Source organism: Octodon degus, unplaced genomic scaffold, assembly GCF_000260255.1.
Source record: "Octodon degus isolate 3935 unplaced genomic scaffold, OctDeg1.0 scaffold00300, whole genome shotgun sequence".
Lineage (NCBI taxonomy): Eukaryota > Metazoa > Chordata > Mammalia > Rodentia > Octodontidae > Octodon > Octodon degus.
In genome coordinates, this window is record NW_004524876.1 from 1,519,640 (window position 1) to 1,531,561 (window position 11,922).

At 35.7% G+C, this 11,922-nt stretch overlaps 1 non-coding gene across 1 annotated transcript; it reads right to left on the reverse strand.

Moving 5' to 3' along the window:
• Positions 1-1,537: 1,537 nt before the first annotated feature.
• LOC111814370 lies at positions 1,538-1,665 on the reverse strand. Its single transcript, XR_002819373.1, has one exon. It is a non-coding gene; the product is annotated as a small nucleolar RNA SNORA30/SNORA37 family (small nucleolar RNA).
• Positions 1,666-11,922: the final 10,257 nt, after the last annotated feature.

Genomic DNA, 11,922 nt, shown 5'->3' on the forward strand with positions numbered 1-11,922 from the left:
TACATATATTTATCTTATTTTATCTTTTCATGTTGCGTGTAATATGAATTAGAAGTTAATGTTTTAAAGTCAAATTTATCAGTTTTCATAGACCATCCATCTTTTTTTACGAATTTGGTCCAGGGCCTACAGAGTCTACAGGATCTCACTACAGATCTCACTACAGATTGGACTCACAGTGATCCCCCTGTTTTTCAGCCTCCCGAGAGCAGGGATTACAGGCACACTACCATGCCCAGTCTCAATAGCCATCCACTTTTCTTATAAGGCCTCTTAGGAATGAATTTTCTTATTTTTGCATTGGTCTAAGATAGTTACTATTTCTCCCTCATCTTAAATTTTATCTTTCACTGTTACAGCAGTCACCTGTGGTCATTTCCATTCTGGGCATCTTTGTCTATACTTCTACCTGTGTCCTAAGGGAGAGTTTTTCTTGTTCTTCCTCCTAAGGATCAATATTTTGTCCCATGGGGAGGTAGGGTAACAGGATTCAGGGATTATCATCACTGCTTGGAGTTTTTTTTTTTTTTTTTTCACTTCCACCTATGAAGGGGAAATAAATAAACAAATAAACAAACAATCAGAGATACTTCATCATCTCCTTTGTGCAATCCTGAGAAGAGAACTGTCCAAGACCCCAGGCATGTGTGACTACCTGGACTCCTGCCCATTTAAGCAGCCCCAGAGAAGCCTGTTTTTTTAATCTTTCTTTCTAATGATCATCTGGTAGTAAACAGATAGGTGGGAGGCATGCATGTGAACCCGTTCAGTCAGCAGAACTTTATACTGAATATGTTCTACATTTATTTATCTGTAGTTGCTGTCTTGAAATTCTAAATAATTTATAAACATGAAGCCCTGAGCTTTCATCGTGCCTGGTGCTCACTGTATATTTGGATGTGGCTGGCTTGCAGAGGCTGAGTCTGACATTCCCCTGCAGGGGCTCTATCTCCTGACCTGAGTTGATTGACTGTCTTCCAGTCTCTGTTCATCCATGGCCTAAGAAAAATTCCTAATTTGAAGTTTGTCCAGCTTTATTTTATTTTTTCTTTTTCCATGGGTGGAAGCAGTATGGAAGTGATTATTTTATCCTCTGATGTTTAACAGAATTTATATCTAAGTAGCTTTTATTCTTTCAATTCTTTAGATATGGTATCTCTTAAATGCATTTTTTTTTCTTCAGAACTGGGGATTGAACTCAGGGCCTTGTACTTGCCAGGGAAGCACTTATTCTACTGAGCCATCTCCCCAGCCCCATTAAATACATAGTTAAAAGGAATCATTTTTTAAAAATTTTATTTCAAAAGATGAAAAATGGGAGCATATAAAGGCTTGTCTTTTGTCTTTTTGAGACAGGGTCTTGCTAAGAAGTTCAGGCTGGCCTTTGACTCACTACGTAGTGCAGGCTGCCCTGAAACTCACAGTGATTCCTTTGCCCTACCCTACCAAATGCTAGGATTTCAGGTGTGAAACACTATACTAGGCAACTCCTAAGGCTAGAGAATCTGGAAGGCATGACTAAGAATTACAAAATGGTGTCTTTCCCACTGAGTGACAGCTGCCACTGGTATAGTACCAGGGCAAGGATTCAAGCAAGGTTTTCTCTCAGCTCCAGCTACCAAATTCTGGCCCCACTGCCCAGGGGAGGACCTGTGAAAGTGCTAAGGAATCATTTTGATAAATAAAACATATAGCAGTTTACAATAGGGCTATACTCTGACTTATAAAATGAAATAGCTTTCAATGAAAACAAAATAATCCTTATCAATTATTCTGCTTTGTCATTTGAAAACATGTCTCATTGCTGAAGGTACTTGTTTTAGTTTTTTAAAGATATATTCTATCTTAGCCCTGACTGCCTACAACAACATACACATAAATTGAGTGGTGTAAAAAAAAAACACCCATTTATTTCTAACAGATCTAGAGAGTAGAAAGCCCAGAATAAAGGTGCCTGCAGATTTGGTTCATGGTTAAATTTATCTGGACTCTTTTCATTTGCTTTCCTTTTCACTGTGAGATGATAGAATAGCCCAAGCTAACTATAAAAGCACATTCTGAGACCCTCAGTGTATGCCTGAAATTGTGCATAGGACCAAATCATATATTTATATTTATATAAAATCCATAACTAGATCTGTCTGAATCTATATGTATATGTATATTTGTATCTAAATTTATATCCATATCTCTGTTATCTCTGTCTATATTTGCACAAACATACAATTTGCTCAATGAACACATATTTATGATGAAGGACGAAATTTAATTTGTAAGTTAGTAAGAGTTACAGCAGCCAGGCATGGTGGCACATGCTTGTAGTCTCAGAACTTAGGAGGCTGAGGCAAGAGGATCTCTGTGAGTTTAAGCCCAGCCTGTGCTATACAGTTCAAGGCCAGGCTATGAGGCCTGTGAGACTCTGTATCAAAAGTCTAAAGAATAAAATTATAGTAATAACAAATATCAAGATAGAACAGCTATAAAATTTTTTGAATGTGGTATTTTTCCCTCTTATCTAGTGTATCTTACCGTAGTGTTCTCATCATTCTTGTGATGATTGAGATGATAAATGTCTGTGTAATAAAGTCAAGTTGGTGCTGTTGGCATAGTGTTTTCACATTACACGCTGCATAAAATTACTTGCCTATCACCATTGTTACCTGAATACAGATGATGGATGAACTGCACAAAGGATGGTTTATGTCAAGGTGGTAAAGAGCAGGATGAATTGCAAACTCATTACGTTCCTCAAAAGAGTGCACAATTTAAAATTTCTGATTTTCATGGGAATTTCCCACATAATAATTTTAGACCTCAGTTGACCATAGACATGTAAAAACATGGAAAGCAAAAGTGCAGATAAAAAGGTATTAGCCTCTTACTTGTTCGTTGCTTTCTTAAGGGAAAAAGGAAAACAGGACAATATATTCATTATGAAGGCCCACTCTAAAAAGGAGACTAAAATGCAGCTTTGAATTACAATTTTTCACAACTTCCTCATGCAGACAGTGGGGTGGCGTTGGTGCCAAGTAAGATTCCCTACATCCTGGGTCAAGAGCCTAACCCAAGCTCAATTCACATATACGTATTTTCTGGGTTTTGCTCAAGCCCTTCTGTAAATTGTAGCACTTTTGTGCATTCCAGGGGCAGACTACTTGGCCTCCCAATGTGACCAAATGGGAATATGCTCTTCCCATTTTTATGGATTTTTCTTGTACTCTTGATAGCAGATAGGCTAACAAATTCAGCCAGGGCTCTGAAGATTGCAGCCTTGGAGAAAGCCCCACGTCTCCCTTATTCCACTCTCTTGACTTCCTTTAAATTGTGAAGAGCACTGTCTCCTAACACCTTCACATTGGTGAGTAGGTTCATTATGTGAATATTGCAAAAACACATTAAGTTCAGAGCAAATGTATTCTTGCATATTTATAAGTTGACTAATAAAGCACCCAGTGTACGACTTTGAATTGAAGAACAACACAGCTATTGTGAATAGCCTCGGGACAGGGCAGAGTAAACTCTAATGAGCAAATTTATATAACATTATACCCTGCAGGACTTAAACATATGACCACCTAGTGACATTTTATCTGTATATTACTTATTTTGAGCAATAAATGCATGTAAATTACTATCTGTAAATGCTATTATAAATAGAGTTCTACTACAATGGTTTTACTAACAGCATGATAAATATTTGAGGTCTTATAATTCATTCTGTATTATTTCCAGTGGTGCAGAAACCTATTTATAATGAGAGCTTATTATCTTCTTAGGATCATGATTCCATGATTCGGACCTCACTCAATACTAATAGTTTTCATTTTTGCTATTTCCCATAATAGAGATTTTTTCATTGGGTTAAAAAATTACTTGAGAAAAATAAAATCCTTTGGATGCGTGAGTTGAATTAGCAAACATCAAATCGAATTATATGTGGCTGAGTTGCAAAAACTCAGATATCACTTCAGATATTCTTGATTTGTGGAAATGCACAATATCTAAATTTAACATGGTTCACCTCCTACTCATTGCCATTCTAAAGTATTTCCCAGTGATATACACTATCTATTTTTTAAATATATCCGTATAAAAATATCTTTAGTGCCAAAAAATAAAGCGGTTGCTCTCTGACTTATATATAAACAACATCTGAAGTCACTATATCTATTTTGTAGATTTTTACATTAATCATCATACATACTCAGAAAAACACACAAATAGTAGTGAATGTTACACATTATACTCCTTTCTGTCACCAACATTCTGTCACTAACAGGGAAGTAGAAGATTTCACAAGCTTCAGCTCAACTCATCTTGATACTTTCAGCTCAAAGGTATCCAATATTTAATTTGTAGCAGCAAAGATTAGTATTGCTAAGTTTGAAAGTTAACTAAATAGAACTCGATACCAAGTGCTCCATTAAAATATACCATGCTTAAAATATTGTGCATATTTGTTCTATATTTGAATAAAATCTTTTGCTCACTTCCTGAAAGTTATCTAAATTGATTATAATTACAGAATTTATACTTGAACAAACTGAATGATATATTTAAAAACTGGAGCTATTATGTATTACTATCAATAACAAGATAGATCAAGCTATTTCCATCTTTGCTGTTGCCTTGAGTTCCTTGTAAAGTCTTGATATTAACCTTTTGTCAGATGAGGAGTTTGCAAGTATTTTCTTCCTTTTCAGAATCCATTTTGTTTCTGCTGACTAATAATCTCAAAGTATTTGAGAGGGAAGACTATTTTACACAAGGAAATGATAAAAGTTTAAAACCATATTAATAGCCAAAAATTAGTCATGGATCACTTTATTCATGAATCCAAATACTGTGTTGTGTTTCCTTGATATATACAAATGTTATTTCAATTTAAAAATAAAATAACTTAATAAAAACCAAATGGAAAGCAAGTGGTGGGGCCAGGGAGATGGCTCAGTAGAATAAGAAAGCGCAAGGGCCTGAGTTCAATCCCCAGTTCTGAAAAAAAAAAAAAAAAAAAAAAGAAATGTATACAAAGAAATGCAATATAGTCATATTGTTATATGCATTAAATGAGCTTTGCACACATATCTTTGAATTCTATGCATTGAATTATAGATCTGTTAAGACTTGTTTATGGAGAGCTCACTACTAGACAAAGCTAACTAACCTATGTTAATAAAAGTCAGAAGATGGCAGTACTGGGGCAAACCATACAGGAAAGTATGTGGCGGCCTTCAGGGTACTGGAAATGGTCTGATTCTTCTTTGGCTCACCTTTTAATAGGTGTGTTTATCTGAAAAAGATCCACAGAGATAAACATTCAGAATTCATTCAGCTTTTTTGTATTTATATGATACTATAAAGGACTAAAACAAGAGAAAAGTCAAGAGCAAAATTCAAAGGAAAATAGCTATACAGACAATAAAAAATAGAAGAGTGTTGGAATGTGATAGACAAAGTGAAAAATAAAGATATTTAATATTACTTTAAATCTTCATCTTACTGAAGTTAAGAAATAAGCATAAATCCTTAAAAATTAAAATAGACAACCCAGAAATAAAAATGAGGTTGAAAGCCATTTACTGATTCCTGATGATGTTTCACAATAATCAAGTACACCAAGAGCTATAGAAAGAGAAGCAAAAAGCATAAAAATGGAAATTGTATATGTACCAACTTGATGTGATGGGTGTAATCATGACTGCAAATCTGTACTAAAAATATAAACAAAAACTTAAAAAATCAACTCTGGAAGGACAAATGTTGATTTAAACTGTAGTTTAGTTTCGAATATTAAATAAAAAAGAAAATTTTGATTTGATATATAATTTTATTAACATATATTACATAAAATGATATAAGATATATAATTTTATTAATTTGCAATTGAATATATACTATATATATGATCTCACATATTATATATTATACTGTATATAGTACATGCTATATAGAGATATTAATAAAGGATGGATTATCTCACCTATGTGAATAGTATTTTATTTTCACACCAATCAGTGTTAAACTTATTTTGACTCTTCCCCTTACTACATGACGACAACTCTGAGACATCTCTTCTATTACCCTGGCTGTGTCAGCCTGCATCTGCCCTCTCTTTCTCCAGTCATACTATGTGCATCTGATACACCCATGTCTCCTGAGGACAGAGCCAACTTAGTTCCCATGAATGGGGCTGCCACCTTTTCTTTCTTCCTGATATCTAATATTCTATGACTATTACAGCAGAGACTGGAATATGGTTATGAATAAGTAACAAAGAGGTTCATTTTCCCATCCTCTTCTGAAACTAAAACTTTCTTTAATTGAAGTAAATATCCTTGGTGAAAAGAAATGAACAAATGAACTGAAGTTCTTGTTATCAGAAAATTAAAAGTAGTATTATCAGTGGTGAGAATAAATGATAAATAGATTGGTCAGAACTCAAAATTAAAGTGCTAGATGCAGACATTTGTGCAGGTCATCTGAGTTCCCAGCAGGGCGTGAGTCTACTATTTGTAGCTTTGCAAAGCTATGGACATTGGGAATTTCAAAGACTTAAACTCAATTTATTTCTTCTATTTTTATCTGAAAGATATTAATGGAAATGATAGGCTCAACCTCATAGGATTTTTGTGAGTTAGTGCATTTAGTGTTCTTTGGAACAATAGCTGGCTCACTGTAAATCTTAAATAAGCACCTCCAATTCTAGTAGTACATGCATAACTATCTTATGAAAAAAATGAGAATAAAAATTCCTATAAAATAAAATAGTATTTTTTTTGTATTTTTAGTACAGTGTCTACAAGGTCTCACTACACAGATCAGGCTCATAATGATTTTCCTGTTTTCAGCCTCCCAAGCTCTGGGATGACAGGCACATGCCACCATGCCCAGTCTCAATTGCCTTCTCACATGCCCCAGGGACAGGGTTGGTAGGGCATGCCGGGGGATTGAATACTGGTTCCTGTATCTGCCCAAGTAGGTGCTTTAATCCTCTGAGCTATCTGGCCAGCTCTACAAATAATAAATAATTTTTAATCCATGCTTGTGTTAGTTAACCCAAACTATTAATGCAATACAGATCATTTTCCTCCTTTATGTAAGTTTGTTTTGTTTTGTTTTGTTTTGTTTTGTTTTGTTTTGTTTTTGATGTATGTTTTTGGAACAGAGTCCTTCGGGTCTCACTACACAGATGGGACTCATAATGATTCTCCTGTTTTCAGCCTCCCAAGCACTGGGATAGCAGGTGCACATCATGATGCCCAATCTCAATCTCCATCTCAGCTTGTCCTGGGGATGAGGCTGGCACAGCATACTGGAGATTGAACCCCAGTTCCCGCATCTGCCTAAGCAGGAGCTTTAATCTGCTGAGCTTCTGGCCTGCCCTTTATGTAGGCTTTGAACTAATGAGAAATATATAAAAGCACAAGCAAATGGTTATATAATAACATCTTGGTCAATGGCAAAATTGAGAATGGAGGTTGTAGCTTTAATATGCCAGAAATTCTATTTTCAATATTAAAACCAGAAATAATTTGATGATGTACTCCATCACCAAGAGTTATTGGCAGGAACATCATTGCTAAATTTACTGCCAGGACAGGAACTTCAAAAACACAATACACTTGGACAGCTCCTTTGCTAAAAGCTTGAAGGGAAAAGATCGAGCAATGTGTCTTCATTCTGTGAGATCAGTTTCCCATCAAAAGAATATGCTCCGCTACCCCTGACTAGTGTGCTGCTTGAGGTGTGGGTGAAGGAGGTGGGCAGGGGGATTTCAGGAAATGAAGAAGAATGTTACAAGGAATTAGATATCAGAAATGAGGATGTTGTGCTCTTTGAGTGTGATATTAATATAAACAATTAGAGAAAAGGCGTTAAGAAACATAGGTAACTTTGAAAAATTGGAAATATCTAGTAGTCAAAAATGTACAGCCACAGAATAGATAAAATTATAATTGATACATGCACAAAATCACACACAGTAGAATAACAGTTGTCATTCAATTTGAGATCCTGTCTTCACATTGACTTAATCAGCTGTGGATTATTTTAGTGGAATTTTATTCCCCTGCATATCTGAGTGAATTTGCCTTATGGACTCCATTTCTTTACTATTCTGAGAATTCATGGTTCCATAATTTTCTTAAGCTCTTCTGTTTCTTTTTTCAATCTGTATCTTCTCTGGAGTCAGTAAGCATAGTTTTCATTCTGGGTACCTTTTCTGCAGTTATCCAAGGAATTATTTCTGATGGGATATTTTTCCAGAGCCTCATTCAAATGTTTCATTGTCCCCCTTCAGAGAGGTCAGGTGGGTGGCTTTCAGATTGGCTCACCTCATTACCCCCTGGATTCACCTTTGGTGGACTGGATGTCTGGGCCTGCATTGTGTTTAAGTTTTTTCTATTCTTTTATTTTGTTTATTTGTTTGTTTGTTTTATTTTTTCTTAGATTTCTCCCTAGAATGGTGTTTGTAAAGTAACTATGGTGAGTTGCTTTGTTGCTAGTATTTAGAATACTTAGGAAATTACCATTTCTCTGAGATGTCTTTTAGGTGTAGCTGGTTTTGGGGTTTTGAAGCTGTTGCAAGATCCTAGCCCTCCAGTTTGTCGGAGCTGATAGTGGCTTCTGGTTTGCCTCAACCCCTGGTTCTTTGGCATTCTGCTATAGTATTTTGCATGACCCTTAGTCAATCTCAGTCTTGAAATACCAAGATGAACAGCTGGTTAGAATAAGTAGGTCACTGTTGGCTAAAGTCATGCCATCAATAATGACAATAGCAGCAAACACAGTCTAGAAAATGACAGAGATAATCATTAATTTTCCGCCTTTAAACATATGAACTAAATTTGTGGTTGTGTTACAAAATGTAAAACAAAGCACAAAATTGTATGCAGTATATAAGTCCATAGTATGTCAATTTTACCCTTAAGGGTTAAAATTTAAAAGAGGTTAGGGAAAGGCAAGAGAAGCAGAAGAGGAAGAGATTAGAAGTAAAGATGGAAGACAAAGGGAATCATGCGAGCTTTGGGAAACAGGCAAAGAAGGCAGAAAAGAAAGACAGAAGCAAGAGAAAAGAACAACAGAGCAACAACTATAAAGAGGCCAGAAAGCATGTTTATACTTATATCACAAGATGAAACAATGAAGGAGAAAAAATTAAAAGCAGGAAAAAAAAATGTAACCCTAATAAAAATAACAGCAACAATATGAAACAAATGAGAAAGAGAAAAAAAGTCCACTTCCAAGTTCATCTGGATATCATCATGGCAGAGAGCATGAAAGGAAAATCCCCATATGGTGATTGGCCCTAGCAAGGCAGCAATAGCTTTTTGAGGGGTAGTGAATAATCTCAGTGGGCCTGCACTTTCCGGACTCTGTGGGCCTAAGCCCAGCTGGGAGCCACTAGATGGAGCAGGGAGCTACTCTGTGCTCTGAGCTCAAAGGGCTCCTCTCTAAGATGGCTCTCAGCCAATTTCTGTCCTGCACAACTGAGCCCTCAGCACTCACTACCCCCTAGTGCAGACCTTCAGTATATGGTTCCTCTCCCCTGCTGCATCTCTCCACAGAGGCCTCTGGGGACCATGTGTCTGCAGGTGTGAATTGCTCCTCTCCCTCAGCGAATCCCAAATTAGAAAGAAGGTGCCACCAGGTGCCTGAGTTTTCTCTGTTGAAGTTTATCTCTTCATTCTTTCTGTGGGATCCTGCCTCATATCTTTCATAGGCTCAGGGGACCCAATTCCCTCTTTCTATTCTTCCCCTTGTTGCTATACTCCAGAGTCTGGACAGCAACTATCAAGGAGGCTCTTTCTTCATGGCTTACTGCTCCACCATCTTGCCAATCTCTCCAATAGTTGATCTTTAAAAAGAAGAATATTTTTCCTTTGCTTCACGAGGAATGTCTGATAGGAAATTATGCTCAATGAAATGAGCCAGATACAGAAAGGTAAAACCTGCCTAATCTCACTTAATTTTTAAAATATTTAGTTAAACTCAAAAGATTTCTTGGAGAAGGGACTTTTGTGATTGAGGAGATAATTGATTAAGGAGTTTATATTTTTAGTTTTTCAAGATGAATACATTCTGCTGATCCCAGGTACAATATTGATCAAGGCTACAATGCTCTCAGATGTGAGAGCATTCAACAATCTTTACTACAAACATATCACTTGTTCTAAGAAACAGAGTACACTGTCCACTCAGGTGCCCCACTGAAGAAAACAGTAATTATTTAAGTTGAGTGTTGGATATTACCTTGTGAAGTAATGTGCATGGTGATCTCTTCACAATATATGTTCATGAAAACATCAGTTTGAGTATCCTAAATACATATAGGTTTTGTTAATTATATAAAAATAAGGCTATTAAAGTAAGTCATGATATGAAATAATATGTTATACCTGTTCAACAGAAAAAAAAATTCTCTTACGAGATCTGAGGGAGGTGAGAAAATCTTCACTACATATCTTTGGTTATTCTACTGTTTAACAAATCTCTATAAACTTTGTAATCATTCAGGTGCAACAACTCTCATCAGGCATTGCTTGTGTGAAAGCTCTCGTTCACCCTCAAAACATACAACTTTCTGCTATGTTGAGAGAGAACTATAGTTCTGTAATGATTTCAGCATGAATTTCAATGAGTTTTATATGTCACATTTATAGTCACAATAAAAAGTGACTTTTATGAATAAAGAGTAAAGTCACAAAAAAGAGTCATTTCTCAGTCAGGTTATTTTTCATATTTTCATTTTCTTGAAATCCATCATAATCTCCTTCTCATCTCTGACCTTCCTGTACTTCTAAGGTTTTGTCAATAATTGATTACAAAACACTGTCATTGTATTCTATATTTGACATGACATCAATTCCAGTAAATGACTGTCTTCACTGACTTAACCCTAGTTTTTATTCTTTTATTTACTCTCACTTTCATTTACTTGATTTATATTTCTGGCATGCTACCATGTAATATTTATTCTAAGACAATCTATGCCTGTCACTTACAGCCAGAGAAGTCAGTGTAAAACCCATGGATAAATGCAGATGTACTTTTATACATACACAGTGGAAGTTACTGGGTAACATCATGAAAATTATGTTCAACTAAAAATATTGTGGAATTGTATGTTCTAGGCATATACTTTTTCTAGGGATGAAATTATAACCAAGATATTTATTTTGCTTCTTGAAGTTTACATTTTCTTCAAAATGGTGTTCAGAATAATATATTTGTCTGAATTATCCAGACTATATGCTTTTATTGCTACTAATGAAGGATCAACAAAATATATGGTGGATGTTTAAACTGAAAAAATAATATAGTAACATAGACATTACCATTAATCATCCTCAAAATATTCCCTCTAACTTTGAAGACACATATCCCATTATTCTTGACACTTTCTGAAGCCATTCTGGAATTCCTCTTTTATAAGTGTCTTTAGGAGGAATGGTCAAATATGGTGAATTTGCTTCCAGGTGGCATTTAATGGAAAGGCAAATTCATAATAATATCACAATATATCTTCATCTACCTTATTCAATAGACCTGGCACCAAGCAAAGTTTACCATTTCCCCAGAGTCAAAGTGTCTATGAAATGTGTCTTGCATCAGTCCAGAACATCAAGGCAGTCCCAGGAGCACAACTAACATAGAAATAGGCCTTGAGAATTGCTTCCAAAAGTGACAAAAATAATCTGATCCATGTGTAGAAAGAATTTTGAACTAAAGCAGTTTTAATTTAAAGGATATATAGGGACAAGATTGATATTGGAGAGAAACTACATTTAAATAAGCCTGCAGTGGACCAAGCTAGGCAGCCCAGCTTTCAGCATGTGCCACAGACAGGAGCCAAGGAACTAGAGACAAGACCAGGCCCAGGTGAGAGCTCAGACACTGACAGTGAGTGGGACCAGTGAGATT